The sequence below is a fragment of the Mesoplodon mirus genome, assembly GCF_964341445.2.
Source record: "Mesoplodon mirus genome assembly, chromosome: 7".
Classification (NCBI taxonomy): Eukaryota; Metazoa; Chordata; class Mammalia; order Artiodactyla; family Ziphiidae; genus Mesoplodon; species Mesoplodon mirus.
In genome coordinates, this window is record NC_138983.1 from 127,936,997 (window position 1) to 127,954,947 (window position 17,951).

General features: G+C 56.4%; 1 protein-coding gene across 1 annotated transcript in view; it reads right to left on the reverse strand.

The window, feature by feature from the left end:
* The window catches only part of NECTIN1 (nectin cell adhesion molecule 1), a 68,833-nt gene that overhangs the window by 17,876 nt on the left and 33,006 nt on the right, over positions 1-17,951 (reverse strand). The gene's annotated exons all lie outside the window — the stretch shown is intronic.

The window sequence follows — 17,951 nt, forward strand, 5'->3', positions numbered from 1 at the left end:
TCTCCCTCAGGAAGGGCTGAGGGCCCGGGCCCTGCGGTGCACTGGCTTGGCCCCTCTTACGCAGCAAGGCAGCTGCACAAGGCTCAGCCTCTCTGGCTCTAACTTGCCTTCACAATCAAGTCTGGATGTCTTAACTTGGCATCTGACGTCCTCATCACCTGGGTCCTGCCTTTCTGTCCACGTCTCTCCATACATGAGGCCTTCCAACCAGGTCAGGCTGGACCCCTCCTCAGAACGTGCCAGATTTCTGTTTCCTTCTCCCTCTTCCCATTTATGTATCAATTTCTGAGTCTATTATCAGCCCTAGAGTCACGTCAATGAGCGATTCAGTCCCAGCCTCCAAGGAGCACAGAGCCGTAGATGCTACATGTCTAGGCGCCTGTTCCTCTGGTTCCCTGGAAGGCCCTGCCCCTTTTCCACCTATGGATGGATATCCCACTCAGGCCGCCTCCTTTGGGAAGCTTCCCTGATCCTCCCAACCCTATTACGGCTCTTTTCTGCCTGGGGATGTGGTTGTTCACACCTCTGGCTTCTCCTCTGCCAGACGGTGAGCTCCTCCAGAGCAGCGTCTGTGTCTTTTCCATCCCTGTAGCCCCAGCGCCTAGCCCATTATCCAGCACACAGTAGGTGCTCAGTCAATATTTGTGGCCAGACAAATGGCACTGGAAGCCGTGAGAGGAGAGATTTGCAAGAGGGAGGGAGTGATCAGTGGCATCGAATGAATGAATAAATTCCCTCTAGTCCCCCTACCGATTTTGCTTTATTCCATCTCAAGTGGCTTCTGTTTGAGCTTTTCCTTAACTCTGAACTTGGCTCAGTCCTTCACTCCAGTGGGCTCGCCCCTGAGCTCTGTCATCAGCCGTCCTTCCATTCTTATTTCACTCAGTTACTTGCCATCAATAACATCAGTGTCAGGCCCTGGACTGACCCAGAGCCCGAGGGATGGCCTAAACGCGCCCCCCACTAAGGGAGTCTGCTGCTCCAGACTGGGAACTCAGGGCTTATGCTTGCCTCTGCGTGGTGGAGGTGTGAGCAGGCCACACTCTTCTGGAGGGTCCCGAGACCATGGTCAGTGAAGTATGCTGGCCCTCACGCCTCCCCTCAAGAAGGTACAGGCCAGGTCTCTCCAGGCACTGCGGTATCCCCTGTGCTTGGCACACAGTAGGCGCTCAAGACAGGCCTGCTGAAGAAGTATATCTTTGGCCCTCCAAGCTAGGCCCTCGCCATGCTCTGAAAGCTTCCCTAACGGTCCCCTTCTCTATGCCCGCTCACGTCCACACAGGCCTTCAAGGTCCGCCTGGGGTACCACCACCCCACCCCTCCAGCCGTCCCCTTGGCCGGTCTGGGGGGTTCTGACATGGCCCCGGCAGAGAACACTGTGGGCTGGTGGGAGAACCATGCAGGAGACACCCAGCAGGGCGTCAGGAGGGCTGGCTTCTAGCCCGGCTCCATCTTGAGCTCGTCTTGGCACCTTGGCAGGTCACTTCCCCTTCCCGAGCCCTCTTTTCCTCCCCTGTAAGGGAGCAGGCGGGACTCCACGATGTCAGTGGTCCCTTCTGGCCAGTCTGATTCCCTGAACTGCAGCCCAGCCCAGCTGTGGCCTCACCCCAGACACAGTCCCACAGTGAGGTCAGTGGGCCAGTAAGCCCAGTACTCCTGCTGACTGGCCAGTTGGCAAGCAGCTAAGCCCTAACCCTTCCAGCAGGGTAAGTGGGTGCTCCCTCCCACACGCCCCAGCCTCTACTCACCAAGCCTGCTGGAGGCTGCCCAGCAGCTGAGAAAATGTGGGTATGATTGGGGAACTTTCACCACACAAAGCCGAGAACAGGAAAAGCCAGTTGGGAAGGCTCGGGCCACGGTGGGGGTGGGTAAGGGTGTGGGCACCAGGATCAACCTTGGGATTGGTACCAGGGCACAGTGGGGCCTACAGTGGGACACAGCCCACCAAGCCCGCCGCCAACCCATCTCCTTTCACCCGCTGGGGATGTAGAGACAGGCAGGGTTCAGTGCCTGGAGCACAGGCTGACATTCATTCGCCGCGTCCTCAGCAGTGACCTCACTCTGCAGGAGGGGAGACGGCTGACTGCGGCCTGGGCGTGGGGAGGAAAGGCTTCTGCAAGGGGCTCAGGTGTCCCAGAAGCCCCCTCTCACCCATCAGCGTCTCACCAGGCTGAGGTGGCCCTCCCCATCCCACGTCTGTTTGGGGGTTGAGGCTGCTTGTCTCCTCTCCTGTGTGACTCTCCCAGAAGCAACCCCATGGCAGGCGGGGCAGCGAGGAAGGGGCCTGGGTGCCCGCTCACTGCGTACTAAGTGGGTTCCCTGGGCTCCTGCCCCTCTGCCCCCGTGATGAGCGGGCAGGCGGGCGGCAGGACCTCTAAGGAGCAGGCAGGTGCATCCTGACACGGGCCTCTCTGCCTACAGCTTACTGTTAGCCTTGTCTGCTATTTCCACTGTAAGCATCTTTGCCACAGATGACTTTGCCACATTTCTTGCCACATAACTAATTGTCCATAAGGCAATTTTGCCAAAAAAGATAAAATAATAAAATATAAATGAGGGACATTAAAAAGGCCATAATGAAACAGGAGAAATGAGTAACAAAATTAAAAAGACCTTATTGCAAAATACAAAATATTTGAATTTAAAATGTGTGTAGGGCCTTCCCTGGTGGTGCAGTGCTTAGGAATCTGCCTGCCGATGCTGGAGACGTGGGTTTGATCCCTGGTCCAGGAAGATCCCACATGCTGCGGGGCAACTTAGCCCGTGTGCCACAACTACTGAGCCCACGCGCCACAACTACTAAAGCCCGTGTGCCCTAGGGCCCGTGTGCCGCAACTACTGAGCCTGTGTGCTGCAACTACTGAAGCCCGTGCGCCTAGAGCTTGTGCTCTGCAACAAGAGAAGCCACCGCAGTGAGAAGCCCACACACTGCAATGGAGAGTAGCCCCAGCTCACTGCAACCAGAGAAAGCCTGCGCACAGCAATGAAGACCCAGTGCAGCCAAAAATAATAAATAAACAAACAAATAAATAAAATGTGTGTAGATGCATGGCAATACCGTGCAAACAACTGATTTTCTTTTGTGGGTTGTACTTGTCTAAGCAGTAAGCACTTGTCTTCCAAGTCTTTCGTTCATATTATTTTATACATTTGTTGATTCGTCTCCTCATTTGATATCGAACTTTTTCTTTTCTGCTAAAATTTCTTCCTTCATTAAGAGAGGTATCAGTTTCCAAACACTAGGGTGCATGTTTGTAACTGAACTTTGTGTTGCGTTGGGAAAGCCTCTGCACTGCTGTGTGTTCTCAGCACATTGTCTTATGTCCATTGATAGACTTTCCAAAAAGTTCTATGGGAAATGTAGGCTCAACTCTGTGCCTTTGAGGCCCTTGGCCTCTTTCTCCTCCAACGTAGTGTGTTTCAAAATACAAAACCAACTCTTGGGGAAAACCATCATCTTGATAAAGCCATCAGTAACGTCACTAACTGGAAGAAACGCTAGTGCATCTCAACTAGTTGAAACCAAACTGTCAAACCAAACTGTCAACCAGATATTTTCTCTTTCATGGCAAAATTGCCTCATGGCCAATTAGTTATGTGGCAAAATGTTTGCAGTAAAAATGCTTTTGGTGAAAGCACCTAGAACTGCTGCTGTTAGCAGGGCCGGTGAGGGGACCCTGGCGGGTAGGCATAAGGGAACGCTTGGAGTATGGGGTTTGGGGTCACTGAGGGTGGGGATCCTAGAGTTGTGGAACTGGGGGGGTGCTGGGAAGACTGGTAAGGGCTGAAGACCCTCCCTTACCTTTCCCCCCACTTTAGGCTTAGGGACCCGGAACCCAATCCACGTGTCTTGGTTGGGGGATGCGGGGGTGAGGGGAGTATGTCCCTCATTGTTTAGATTGGGCAGATTGGGAGGCTTTCAGAGAGCGGGGCACACTCTACCCCAGTGACTCTGACAGCCAGGGTCAGACTGCTGTAGGCACCACCGAAAAGTGAGAAAGGGCTAGTTGAGGGTGGGGACCCAGGAGAAGGGCCCTCCTCTGTGCAGGATGAGGTGGATTGTAAGCCTTCTCTGGAAGGCCTGAGAGAAGGGGTGCACTGCAGGGGAGTCCCCTTGGAGACCACACAGTCCCTCTCCTCAGCTGGTCCATGCCTCTCCACCAAGCACTCCAGCCCTGACAGCCCGAAAACTGATGCTTATGTCTCCCCTACCTTGCCCAAGCTCCTCCCACCCTCTGAAGAGAAGGTCACCATCCCCATCAGGCAGTATGGTGGGTTGTGAAGAGCCAGACAGCGTGGGTTTGCATGCCCCCTCTGTCACCTACGAGCTGTGAAAATTTGGGCAGATGACTTAACTTCTCTGTGTCTCAGTTTGCACTGAGGATGCACATCTGTAACATGGGGATTATAATAATACCTATAATAAAAGTTGTTGTAATGATTAAATGAGTAAATGTGAAACTCGAGGACAGCACTGAGCACAAAATTAAATGCTCAGTAAATGTTAGTTGCTATCATCATCATCACCACCATCAACATCACCATCAACACCACCATCATCACCATCACCATCATCACAATCACCATCATCATCATCATCATTTCTCATTCATGAAGCAGGAGGCCTCCCTTCCCGGCACTTCATTCAACAAATATTTATCGAGCACCTATCCAGTACTAGGCACTGCACTGTGTGCTTCTAGTCCCCCTCTTCCAGGAAGTCCTTCTGGACTCCTCCTACTTAGCTGACACCTCTATTCATTGCCCAACTGCATATAACATGAATCTGTACCCTTTTTTGTTTCCTGGCATGTGTGTTTAGCATGTTTTCTACTATATCCTCCTGTCTCCAAATAGACTACAAGTCCCTGTGGGAGAGGGTAGGAGCAGGTTTGACATTGGGTTGAGCTGATCATGTCACGGCTGATGCTGGCAGGGTCCAGGGCTTGGAGAGTACTCTACAGACTCTCTCTGGTTCCCCAAGCAGCTAGGGCTGGTCCACAGAAGGTATCATCTCTTCTTCCCCACAGACTCCCTCTTACATGAGAAGCAGAGGCTGTCCCAGATGTGGGAACCAGGACCACCAAAATGGTAGCGCAGTGGAGCTCAATGGACCACGCAGCTCATCAGTTTACAAAGGAGGAGACAAGGGTCCAGAGCAGTTGGGTCACTTGCTCAGGAACACAGAACAGCAGGACTCAGCCCAGTGCTCTTCCTAACCTGCCATAAAAATAGACTCACGGGGGCTTCCCTGGTGGCACAGTGGTTAAGAGTCTGCCTGCCAATGCAGGGGACACAGGTTCGAGCCCTGGTCCGGGAAGATCCCACATGCCGCGGAGCAATTAAGCCCGTGCGCCACAACTACTGAGCCTTAGCTCTAAAGCCCGCGAGCCACAACTACTGAGCCCATGTGCCACAACTACTGAAGCCTGTGTGCCTGGAGCCCGTGCTCTGCAACAAGAGAAGCCACAACAGTGAGAAGCCCGCGCACCGCAACGAAGAGTGGCCCCCACTCGCTACAACTAGAGAAAGCCCGCACACGGCAACAAAGACCCAACGCAGCCAAAAATAAATAAATAAATAAATAAATAAATAAATAAACAAATAGACTCAGATTCTCAATCTAACGCTCCAGGGCCTCATTCTGGGTGGTGTCCCTCCTGTGTAATCTCAGTGCCTCCATTGCTCCTTTGGAGAAATGGCACAAAAATACCAGTTAAAATACTGCATCCACAGTGCCTGCGGGCTACCTGCGCTGGGCTTGGCGGGCAGGGGGGGTCAAGGGGCTGGGGGCCAGGGATGGAGCCCCCATTGGAGTCCAGTGACTACGTGTCAGGTGCAAGGTCAGAAACAGGGACTTTTGGGAGCCCAGGTGGAGGGCACCTGCAGGAGGCTGCTATGTACAGAGCAGGAAAAAGCCAGGGCGGTGGGGAGTGAGGGTGAAGAGATACACTGGGACCTGTGTCCTTGGCAGAGGGGTTCTTTTTTTTTTTCTCTCCAGTTTTCTTATTCTTTTTTTAAATGCTATTCTAATTAATTAATTAATTAATTAATTAATTATTTTTGTCTGTGTCTGGTCTTAGTTGTGGCACGCAGGATCTTCGCTTGGGCTCTTCATTGCGGCATGCAGGCTTCTCTCTAGTTGTAGCGTGTGAGCTCCAGAGTGTGTGGGCTCTGTAGTTTGCGGCACGTGGGCTCTCTAGTTGAGGCACGTGAGCTCAGTAGTTGTGGCATGCAGGCTTAGTTGTCCCATGGCATGTGGGATCTTAGCATCCCCTGCATTGGAAGGCAGATTCTTTACCACTGGGCCACCAAGGAGGTCCCAGCAGAGGGGTTCTTGCATCCTAAGGATACCAAAGAATGAGTCTGTTTCTTTTCCTGACCTCATGCCCTGCCTATTTTCTCCCTGGCCACCCTATAAGCTCCAGGGTCTGGGACCCAGGTCCCGGGGACCTGTGCATACGTGCCTCAGTTTCCCCACTGGCGCTGGGGTCGGGCAGTTTGGGCTGCCTCCGTGGCTTCTCAGAAGCGCTGAGCCAACAAGGCAGGCATCAGGCCGGCCCCCGAGACGTCACAGACCTGCAAAAGCCCCAGCTCAGCAACAAAACACAAAGGCTCCTCAGCTGTGGCCGACAAACCTGCTCCCCAGGGCCCTGCCCGCCTGCCCTGCCTGCCATTGAGCTAATCCAAGGCTGGGGCCATGGGTTCCCACGCAGCGGGGTGTGGCCCAGAGCGGGGGCTGCTCTCCTCCCCGTACCCACCTCGACCAGTTTGTCCCCACCTTTGAAACCTCAGACCCCTCTCTCCTTAGCTGGGCAGGCTGGGACTGGGCCCGGGTGGTGTGTGAAGGGGAGGGCCGGGGCCGGGGGATTCAGAGATTTCTGGCACAGGCTCCCTCTTCTTCGGTGCCCCATTCCTTTCCTGAGACTCTGCCCGGGTGCCCTCAGTTGGGTGGGCAGAAGTGGCAGGCCTGGCCTGGGTGGGAGGCACTGGGCCCTGCAGAAGGGGCCTCTCTGAAATCGGCATCCTTTGGGATCCATCTCTAGGGCCTTCCAGGGATGATCCCCTGCTCCCTGCCCTGGAACTGGTAGAAAGGAACAGGACATCCGGTGAGAAAACAGCTAAGTGGTAAGTGGGAATGACTCACCCATTGGAGTGGGGGGAGCCTCCAGACGAAACCCTGCTGAGTCAGCACAGTGACCTAAAGGTTATAGGTCCCCTCCTGCCAGTGAGGCGACTTCTCCAAATGTCAACTCCCAGGGCTGCCTAGCTCCTCACTTTCTGGTGTCACGGCCTAACCTCATGGGGGAGGGGCTAGTGAGGTAGAGGGTGAGATTCGGAAGGAATCCCCTTCCTAGGGTCCCCTCCTCTGGGAAGATTTTCCCAATCAGTGTCGCCTAGACCCAATCGTTCTGCCCGCAAGAACCCACATGAGCAGGGCTCTCACTGAAGTCCTTTGAACTTGTCCTGTCTTGTATCTATGCCCTGGGCATGTTTCCCTATTAGTTCTGGAGCTCCCCAAGTGCCCAGGCTGCATCTCCAGCCTCCAGCCTCTCCTCTACATCCAGGATGGGGTCCGGGGTGAGCCAGAGCAGAGGGCTTGGTGAGGAAACAGAGAAGTGGCAGCTGGCCCAGCTCTCGTCCCTGCACCCCTAGCCCCCCCTCACTGGGTCTGGACATGGCAAGAAGGCGTGAGGGCCGAGCCTAGGCCGAGCAGCCCGGCCCGGTGCCACTGGAGGAGGAGGCTCCCCCTGCCTCCTGCAGCGCAGGGGCTTTGCCTGGTGGGATTCTCTCTGGGAGCAGCGCCTACTGGGACGGCCCCAGGTGTCCTGGAGCCTTGCATCCCCTCCACATCCACCTTACCAGCAGAGGTGATAACATCCCATGATCCCACAGCCAGGGGCTAATTGCTACTCTCCGAACCCAGGCGTCTCCACCCCTCATTTGGGGTCACAGAAACTGCCAATGTTTTCCTCTTGGCTGATGCACACCCTCCTCAACTCCCCACATGGAGCTGGTTAATGATGGGCTGTGGGGCTGGCGCCCGGCGCCTGGGGCGGGTGAGCACAGTGCATGGGAGAGGAGGGGGCGTGGCAGCCTGGGAAAAGCCCCAGAAGGAGCCAGAGTGGAAGCCCGGGATCTTCCAGAAGGGCTGGGCGGGCCCTGCTCTCTGGCAGTGCGGAAGCCCCCGGGGAGCGGTGGCGGTGGGGCCTGCTCTGGTCCCATCTCTCCCTGAACCCTAGGAGGATAGGCTGGGGGTTGCGGATGAATCAGGGAGCTGGGTTTTGCCTTCTCCCGCTGAGGAGCAAGTGGCCAGGGACACCTGGACGGCTCTCCTCCAAGCCTGTTTTCACGCTGGCTGCCCATCCCCAAAGCCCAGGGTAGGCTGGTCTTGAGCAGCTCCTGATCCCACTCCTGACATCCCAGAAACAGGGAGCCTCTCTCGGCTCTGACCCTAGCCTTCAGGCTCCACCTCTCGGCCCTCTCTGTACTGCTCATCCCGTACCTGTCACCTTGCCTCTGGCCGGATGGTGGGAAGGGAGGGTACTTACTGGAAACTGGGAGAGGCGGGCTCTGGCCCCCACTACTTGGTCACTTTTTTCTGTATGGCCTTAGGTAGGGCAGTTTGCTTCTCTGACCTTAGTTTCCTTTTCTGTAAAACGAGAGTGCTGGACCCCACGTCCCTGGAGGACCCCATGTCCCTGGAGGACCCCACGTCCCTGGAGGACCCCACGTCCCTGGAGGACTCCACTGTGGACGTCACCTGTCCGGCTCTCTCTCTGCCCCTGCCCTGCACCGTCCCTGGATCAGCCTCTGGAACTTCTCGACCAAGCGGGTGCTCTTCCTCTGTATACTGCCCATCTCCTCCAAGAAGACCTCCCAGATTAAGTGGAATGCCAGGGAAATCCAGGCTGCACGACGGCCGAGCCGGGGCACACAGGGCTCTTCCACGGCCACGTAATCACCAAGCGCGGCTGGTGCTAGCTCCTAAATGCTTTTGAATCCACCTTTGTTCTCCATCCCCACGGGCCCCAATCCAGACTCCTCCTAAGTCCCCTCCCTCCAGCTCAGCCCCTTTCCTACCCACCCGCACCTCCAGCAGAGGCTCACTTCCTTATTTTCTCAACACTCCTGGGCTGGGAACCCCCAGTGAAGTAAATCCCAACCCCTTTCCTTTGAACCCAGTACCTACCATCTCATCCCTGCCGCCCTGTGCCCTTCTTCTCCCCAAGCCTTGCCCCTGGTGCAGGCCCCCATCATCTCTCGCCCAGTCTACTGTACTATAATGCCAAGGATACATACCTGCCTCCAGGCTTCCCCCTCTAATCCATTTTCTGCTCTCTAAAATACAAATCATTCTCGATTTAAAGTCCTTCCATGGCTTCCTACAGCCCTCAGGATCAAGTCCAAAGTCCTTTTGGGCTCTGGACCTCATCTTGGGCATCCGAGACTCCAGCTGCCTCTCCCCTGCCTGCTCTCTCTCTCCCGCCACATGGGACAAGACCACCAGTTCCCTGCCACATTCTTCCTTCCGTTAAAAACACATACCCCGGGGCTTCCCTGGTGACGCAGTCGTTGAGAATCTGCCTGCCAATGCAGGGGACACGGGTTCGGGCCCTGGTCTGGGAGGATCCCACATGCCGCGGAGCAACTAGGCCCGTGAGCCACAACTACTGAGCCTGCGTGTCTGGAGCTTGTGCTCCGCAACAAGAGAGGCCGGGACAGTGAGAGGCCCACGCACCGCGATGAAGAGGGGCCCCCGCTCGTCACAACTAGAGAAAGCCCTCGCACAGAAACAAAGACCCAACGCAGCCAAAAAAAAAATATATAATAATAATAATTAAAAACAAAACAAACAAACAAAAAAGACAAAAGTCCCCACACACCCTGCTACCTGCCCACACCGCTTCATGCTTCCTGAATGACCTTAGCCTTGGCTTTTGGGGAGCCTTTTCCCCCTTCCCCCATGAGTGAGGTGTTCCTACACCCTGAGGGTCCCAGGACCTCAGCATACACCTGTCATAGCATTTCCCCTACTGAGCGGAAAGATCAGGACTTCAGCCCAGTGCCTGGCATCTAGTAAGCATAAGGGGGCCTCAAGTGGTTGGAGAAGGCTGTGAGCCAGCTGGGGTGCCAGGCCAGGGTTAGCCATTTCTCAGGTCCAACTGCAGCTTCCTGGAAATTGCACATTAGCCAAGGAGGGGGGCCTGTACAGCAGGACACAGCATGGTGTGGCCAGGTAGGGCCGGAGGACAGACAGAAGGTGAGGCCTCACATCTGCACGGAAGGGAAGCAGGTCAGGGCCTGAATCTCCTCCTTCCTAATGGAAACCAGGGAGCTACACCCCCAAAGGGTGGAGGTCTGCCTGACCTCTTGTCTGCCCCCCAACCCCATATCCTCCGCTTGCTTCCCACTTGCCACCTCCCGATTCTCTCCTCTGGCCTCTGCCCCAGTTCCTAGCACCCGGCCCCACTTCCTTCCTCACTCCAGACCATAAGGTGAAAAATATTCTTCTCACCCAAGCGAGCTGTGGCCCTGAGGCCCTGCTCCTGAGGTCTCAGCCCTGCAAAGCCTGCACGCTCTCCAGCTCCACGCCCCTCACTACACAGCCTGGATTTCTCCCGACCTGGTCAGGCTTTTGAGGCTTCAAAGACCTGGAACCACCTGGCTCACAGGCCAGGATTCAGACAGGTCCCCTCTCTGTGGCCAATGCCGGCCGTCTCCACCCCGGCTGCAGCAGACAATATATCTCGCAGCAGACACATGGCAGCCCGGATTCCCCTCAGCAAATGTGTGTTTTTAATGACACATTTTGGGGAGTGTAGGCAGCAGCCTCCTCGGAAGGCTAGTGTGGGGTGGGAGAGGCTGGGAGCTGCCGAGAAAACAGGGAGAATTCCCCAAGCCTCTCAAGGCTCAGGGGTGACAGATGCATTGTCCCAGCCCTGTGGGTTCCATGCCGATGGTCACCACCTGTTTAGAAGTGGAGGTCTCTTGATCTGCCTCTTACCAGGAGGGGCCTGTCGGACTACCCCAGTGCCCAGCTCCAGACGCCCAGGCAGCTGCCTTCCCCAATGGCAGGGGGCTGGGCCTGTACAGGGAAGGGAAGGCAGTCAGGTGGGTATATGGTGCCAGCTTCAGGGAGGGCTCAATCTAAAAGGGCAGGGTTGGGGTGGGAGACTGATGGGGAAGGGGTTAAGAGGAATAGGGTGGCAGGCGGGGGGATGTAAGTAATTCATTCGTCCATGAGCACTGACTTTGGATTCAGATAGACCCAGGCTTCTATCAGCTCCTTATTCGCTGGGTGACTGAGCAAGTTGCATCAACCTCTCTGTGCTTCAGTTTTCTCATGTATAAAAGGGGAACGCTTATAGGACCGTCTCCTGGGGTGGATGTGAAAATTAAATAATTCACATCACTCCTTAGCACAGTGCTTGGCACAGTTATGCTACACAAGTTGTTGTATTATTGTCACTATAGTCTTGGGGAAAGGAGCTACCTAGGAGTCAGGTAAGCTGGTTTCCATCCCAGCTCTACCAACCCGCCATGGGATCTTGAGCAAGTCCCTGTTGTGATAAGGCCACTCTCCCAGAGCAGGGGCCCTCGACCTCAGCATGGCTGACACTTGGGGCCTGATAACCCCTTGTTGTGGGGACCGTTCTGTGCACCGTGGGGCATTTAGCAGCATCGCTGGCCTCTACCCGCTCCACGCGGTAGCAGCCTCCCTCAGGTGTGACAGCCAGAAACATCTCTAGACATTGCCAAGTGTTCCCCGGGAGACAAAACTGCCTCCAGTTAAGACCACTGGCCTAGAGGAAAGGGCATGAAGCTCAGGCAGGGGTGTTGGAGTGTGGGATGGGTGCGCAGGGCAGAGCTGAGTCAGCTGGGTGAGGAGGGGAGTGGGGAAGAGGGTTGGGGGCACTCCGGAGGGGAAGTGTCCTGATCTCTCTCTTGGGGCGGAGGAGCTGCAGGCTCCTGTCTGGAGAGCCTGCTCCCGACCCGGTAGGAGGAGGTGCGTGTTTGGGGGGAACAGGTGGAGAGAACAGGAGGCCTAGGGAGTTTGCACCTGACTGCTGTTTGCTGTCAGAACATGGGTGACAGAGTGGCGTGCAGTCCTCAGAGGACAGAAGAGCACGGGGGAGGGGGAGTCGGGGACAGAGGCGCAGACAGGAAGACACTCAGTGCCAGGAGGCCACAAAGACAAGAGGGCTGTGTTTCTAAGAGCAGAAATGAGGTCGGCAGCATCTTCCTTCGGCTGGTAAACTGCTATCATTTCGGAAGGATTGTCACGTCATTTGGTTCCTGCTTAAGTGAAATCCACAACATGTGTTCTCTGCATTAGTGCAGTGCTTGTACTCACTTAGTGGCAAATTCTTTCATATTAAAGTCATTAAGTTTTGCCGTTTGCTCTTCTCACCCCCGGCCTGGCTCGCCTGTCTTTCCTTTTAAGGCAGGTGGCCTGATTGCTGCTGTGCAGGTTGTTCCGCCTCGAGGTCTCAGGAGATGAGCGGGCATGCGTGCGCGCGTGCACGCGCACGCACACACACACACGCACACGCACGCACACACGCACACACACCCACACACCCCCGCCCTGTGGCATCTACAACACCAGCCCTTGTGTCCATCCCACCCCGGGCTGGCATTTTTGGCTCCCAGCACCTCCGTCCACACCCCAGCCTCCTCCACATGGGCTGGCAGCTCTGTGTCCTGTCGCCCCCGCCCACCCCGCCTCTGGGGGCTCCTCCTGGGCAAGGCTTTAGGGTCAGAATTCTTCCTGCCGGGAGGGACTCTAGGGCTGGAGTGGGAGGGATCGTCCAGGCTGAAGGGTGTGGGCGGGGCCCCTGCTGCTCAGAGGACAATGACAGGGCGGCAGGACGACACTGGACTTGCCCTGCTGGTGCAGCAGTGAGGGTCTCAGGAGGGATGCTGGGGTTCGGAGGGGAGACGGGCTCTTGACCCCGCCCCACAGGAAGGCCTCGGTCTCACTGGTCCCTAGTGCCGAAATGCAGTGGCCTCTGCGAAGACGCTCTGTAGCCACAGCACAGAGGCAACCCTGGACTCTTGGACAGGGTGTGGGGGTCAGTGATTAGGGCCCAGGACAACCTCTTCCCCTCGACCTGCTTCTGAAGAGGCTTAAGAAGGAGAAGGGGCCTGAGAGGGAGAAGGTGGCTGCTGCAGGCACCAAACTTGCTATTTCATCTCTGGACAGGACACGTGGGTCCATCCGGACCAAATGAGCAATACTGTAGCCACGTTGCAGCCCAAGGCTTAGCTCAGACATAATATTCCCAGGCAGGGCAGGAGGGGCCGGGTCTCTGCTGGGCCCCCTCACTGTACAGATGGTACAAGGACAGACACAGGCCTTGGGCGTTGGCTCCTGGGACGCTTTCTGTTGACTGTGGGGATGGGGGATGGGAAGAGGGTGCTCCCGGGCCTGCAGACGGGGCCTCCTCTGGATCTGGACTCGGGTGCAGGGGAAGCGTCTCGGGTGCGGCAGAAGGGCCCTTCCCTGAACAGCCCGTCCTTGGTGAAGCCCCTCCTGAATGTCTGGGTTGCCACAACCTGGCCCCAGACGTCAGCAGGTCAGCCTCCCTCTCCACATCTCCCAGTTCAGGACTGTCTCCATCCCCCTAAAGCCTTCCCTGCCACCCCATGAGCTCCGCTCCTGGGCTTCAGGCGGGCGGGGAGCAGTCTTGACCTGACACACACTGGGCAGCATTAAACCTCCGTACTGGGCAGGGTCTAGGGTGCAGACAAGAGGCGAGGGCAGGAAGCAGGGAACCGTCAAATGCTCGGGTCACAGTTTCTCTCTGATTGACCTTCTTCAGCTAGCGTTGCCCTAGGGGCCTCCCCTAAAGGGTCTCCAGCCGGGGGCTGGAGGTGGGCCAGGAAGGCAGGCCGCTAGGGTCCCTCAGGTCAGGGCCGAGGGCCTGCTGGGGTAGACAGGAGGAGGCGAACCTCAGTCCTTATGCTCCCTTGGCCGATGGGAGAACCCAAACCCCACAGAGGAGACACTTCCCGATGCCTCAGAAATTCAGGCTTAGGTCTGGGTAGCATTTGAATGAGGCCTGGGGTGGCCTGGGTCACGGGATGCAACAGGTGAGCAGAACTTTGGGAAAAGTGAAGAGAGAGTCTTTTAATGGTCCTTCCGTCACATCCAGAACACCCTCCCCTTTCACAACCCCATGCTCAACCCACTCTGGCTCAGCTGCAACCCCCAGCCCTGCTTCTCTCCCCAGTCCACGGCTCAAGTGAAAATGACCATTTCTCCTCCAAACATAAGCAGGAGATGCTGGATCCCCAACCTCTCTAACACCCCTTAGCTGTGACACCCCCAACTCACAGTTACCCCAACGGCAACCCAGAATAGCATCCTCCTCAAGCCCCAGTATGAACCCCCAAACCAGCCCCAGCCAAGTCGCCATGTCAGTGCCAACCTAGACCACAGACCTGGGTCACGACCCTAACACTTCCGCTAACCTCTTCCTGGTTTTAACCACAGAATGAAGCACAGTCCTACACGTGGTTCTAACCTCAACTCACTCCAGATCTGAACTCAGCCTCAGCTCTGTGGTACCCCGGAAGGAAGGCAGTCACAGCTCACAGTTTTTTTCCTACTCAGTAATCCCCGACTGGGGTGGCCAGAGAAAGCAGGGTCTTCAAAGGGTCCTGACATCAAGTTGCAGGGATAGGCTGGCTGAGCTTGAAGGCCTCCCTCTGTGGGTGGATCTGCCTGACGGGGGGCTCATCCTGCTCTCTCCCCACGCCACCCCATGGCCCAGGACCTTGTAGACATGTCTAGTCCCTGGGCTGTCCCTTGCCCAGCGCCCAGGAGGCTGAAAGGCTGAAGGCAGTCACAGCTCACAGTTTTTTTCCTACTCAGTAATCCCCGACTGGGGTGGCCAGAGAAAGCAGGGTCTTCAAAGGGTCCTGACATCAAGTTGCAGGGATAGGCTGGCTGAGCTTGAAGGCCTCCCTCTGTGGGTGGATCTGCCTGACGGGGGGCTCATCCTGCTCTCTCCCCACGCCACCCCATGGCCCAGGACCTTGTAGACATGTCTAGTCCCTGGGCTGTCCCTTGCCCAGCGCCCAGGAGGCTGAAAGGGGTGGTGATGGGGTACACGCTACCCAGTTTGTCCTGCTGTGATTTCAGCATCAGCAATCACTAGCAGTGGGACCCATGATCACGTCCCACACTTCCCCCGAAGCCCAGCCTGTTTCACCTGCTAAACGGGCCTAACCACATCCACCTCTTTGGCCTGGGAAAGGATGGAGTGAGGGCATCTGTGTCAAATGACCCCTCCTGCCTGGTCCCACGGGGCTGCCATCTTCCCTCCCCCTCATTTCTCCTCCACTTCCTTTCTCAGCGGCGCTGAAATCATCACCCTCTTCTTGGCAAAATGCTGAAAGGAGAACGTCCCTGCCGTTGTCACAGCCTGTCTTCCCAACCTGTCGGGCCAGGGCAGGTGGGGTGAGAGGGAACCCAAGAGGCAGGAGGCGAAAACCCCAAGCCCCGGTCACTTCCCCCCAGCCCTGCCCACTCTCCCCCGACACAGGCAGTACCGTTGTTTCGACTGGGGGGGTCTTTCCCGCTCTCCCCACCCTCTCTTCCCCGCCATCCCTCTGCCCAACGTGAATCTATCGGGAACCTCGCCCAGTCCCACTTCCAGCTCAGACTTGTTAGGGTTTCAGGAGTCACTGGGTAGGGGCCCGGCATGCCAGGACCTGCTTCTCGTCTTGCCTTGCAGAGAGAGCTAGCACGTAGTCAGCAGGGCACAGTACCCAGCGGCGGGGATGCAGCCCAGCCCCTGCGGCCACCTGCTTCCCTTCCCTCCCCCGCCCTCCTTCTCCTTCCCATGCCCATGCCCTCCTCGCCCAGCCCACCACATTGCCAGGAGTGGCCCCCAAAGGCCAGGAGTGGCCCCTGGCGGGAATGCGTACGTGTGTGGTGGGGAGCAGACCCCCATGTTCTACTAAGTCTGGGAAGGGTGTTGCCTGCTACCCACAGCTGCCCCAAGACTGAGCCCATCCCCTTAGCAGCAGAAGCCAGGGGTCTCACAGGCTCCCCTCCCTCCCTAGCACAGAAAGTACCAAAGGATGATGTTCCCTGCCGGGCCCCTGCCAGCCTCCTGCCAGTGGACGGTACGAACAGTTAACACATGTATATTACCTGTCTGTGCCAGGCCGAGGTCTGAATGTTTACAGATATTAACTCACTTAATCCTCACAACAACTCCGGGAGCTACGTACCATGATTGTCTCTATCTTAGAGATGAGGAAACAGAGAGGTCAAGTAACCTGTCCAAAGTCACACAGTCGGTGAAGCCTATTTGACACGGCAGCCTGGCTGCAGAGGCTATGCCCCTCAACACAACACCGGCTGCCCGTGGCCTCCCCCTCCCCACCTCATGAGGAGATGAGTGGCCAGCACACACCTACCGAGCCCCAGAATCGTGGGTGAGGGTGCACGTGATACCTGGGACCCTTGTCTGTTGGCAGCCATGCTGATGGGGCTGGGAAGGGCTCTTCGTTGGGAAGGCAGACACCATCCCCCCTCTCATCCAGGCTCTGGGTGAGGCTGAGCCCCCCAACCCCACTCCTAGCGGGACTACTGGGCCGGCTGGGCCCAGGGCAGCCCTGGCCAAAGGGATAATTCTGGGCACTCCAAAAGCATTCTTCCTCTGCTCTCTTTCCCTCCCAGTCCAGGAGCTAAGAAACTTGACTTCCAGTCCGATCTCTGGCTGTGGATCTTCTTCTTTCTGTCCCTGGGATTCCCCACCTGTGAAGGCTGGTGTTCACATCTTCCCCCAGGGCCTCCGGGGATGTGGGGCTAGGACCAGGCGTGCAAAGGGCTAACGCTTGGCCACCGTCAATTAAGCACCTGTGATGTGTCAGGCATTGACATATATAATAACCTCACTTACTCTTCATCGCCATCCCCGGGTCCGGGGAGTCCCCTCAGCCTCGGGCCCAGACAGGAGAGTGACTGCCAACCTCTGCCTTTCCCAAGGCCCCAGAAATGTTGGGTTTTTCTTTTCCTTCTCTTTCTCATCCCTGTTCCTCCCACCTGGCCTGTACCACACTTCCACCACCATGTCGTCCCCCCCACAAGCTCCGCCCCGTCCACTCTGGGTTATTAGCTATCCTGAAGCCCCCGGAAGTGGGCAGCCAGTGCTAATGAAAAATGGGCAGACTCTTCATGTCCTTCCCTGAGCAGGGGGCTGGAGGGGGTACTTGGGGGCCCAGCTCAGCCCACAAGGTGAGCAGGAAGCTTGGACACCTCTCCCAGCCAGCTCCACCAGCGGGCTTCCCATCAGAGGCTGCTGGGTGGGATGGCATGTCAAATTAGCTTAATGAGTGAGGCCCCAGCTTTAATTGGGGCCCTCTGCTTTGCAGTGCTGTCTCGGGCTTTCATTTTTAATGCTGGGAAAGGGTGGGTTTTCTTTCTCTCTCCTTCCCATGCATTTTCACCCTGGCTAATGGTTCCTCACTCAGAAAGGCCCCTACAACTGCTAATTGGGTTTAATTACTGGGGTAATTAATGATGCTATTGGAAAACTGAAATGTTGTGGGTGAATTCTGTGTATAAATAGATAGGAGAGTCAAAGGGACAGACCACACAGACCCAGGGAGGAAGGACCAGGCTGAGAGTCCTTCAGCTGGGGTGCATTCCCTTAGATGGGGACCATCTGGCCTAAGCTACCACTGACAGGGGAGGAAACAGAGTTGCGGAGAAAAGCAACTCATCCAAAGTTGCCAAGAAGTCGGTGGGGATGGGGAAAGGAGGAGCTGGCAAAGCTGGACCCTGGAAGAAGAGCAGTGGGAAGGTGTGACTTTAGCCACCTGGGCTCAATACTGTGATAGGGGATGTGAGAGTACCTGGGGACGGTTATCAGCCAGACACCGGCCCATAGCAATATACTGTGGTTGTTTCTCTTGTTGTGGTTACA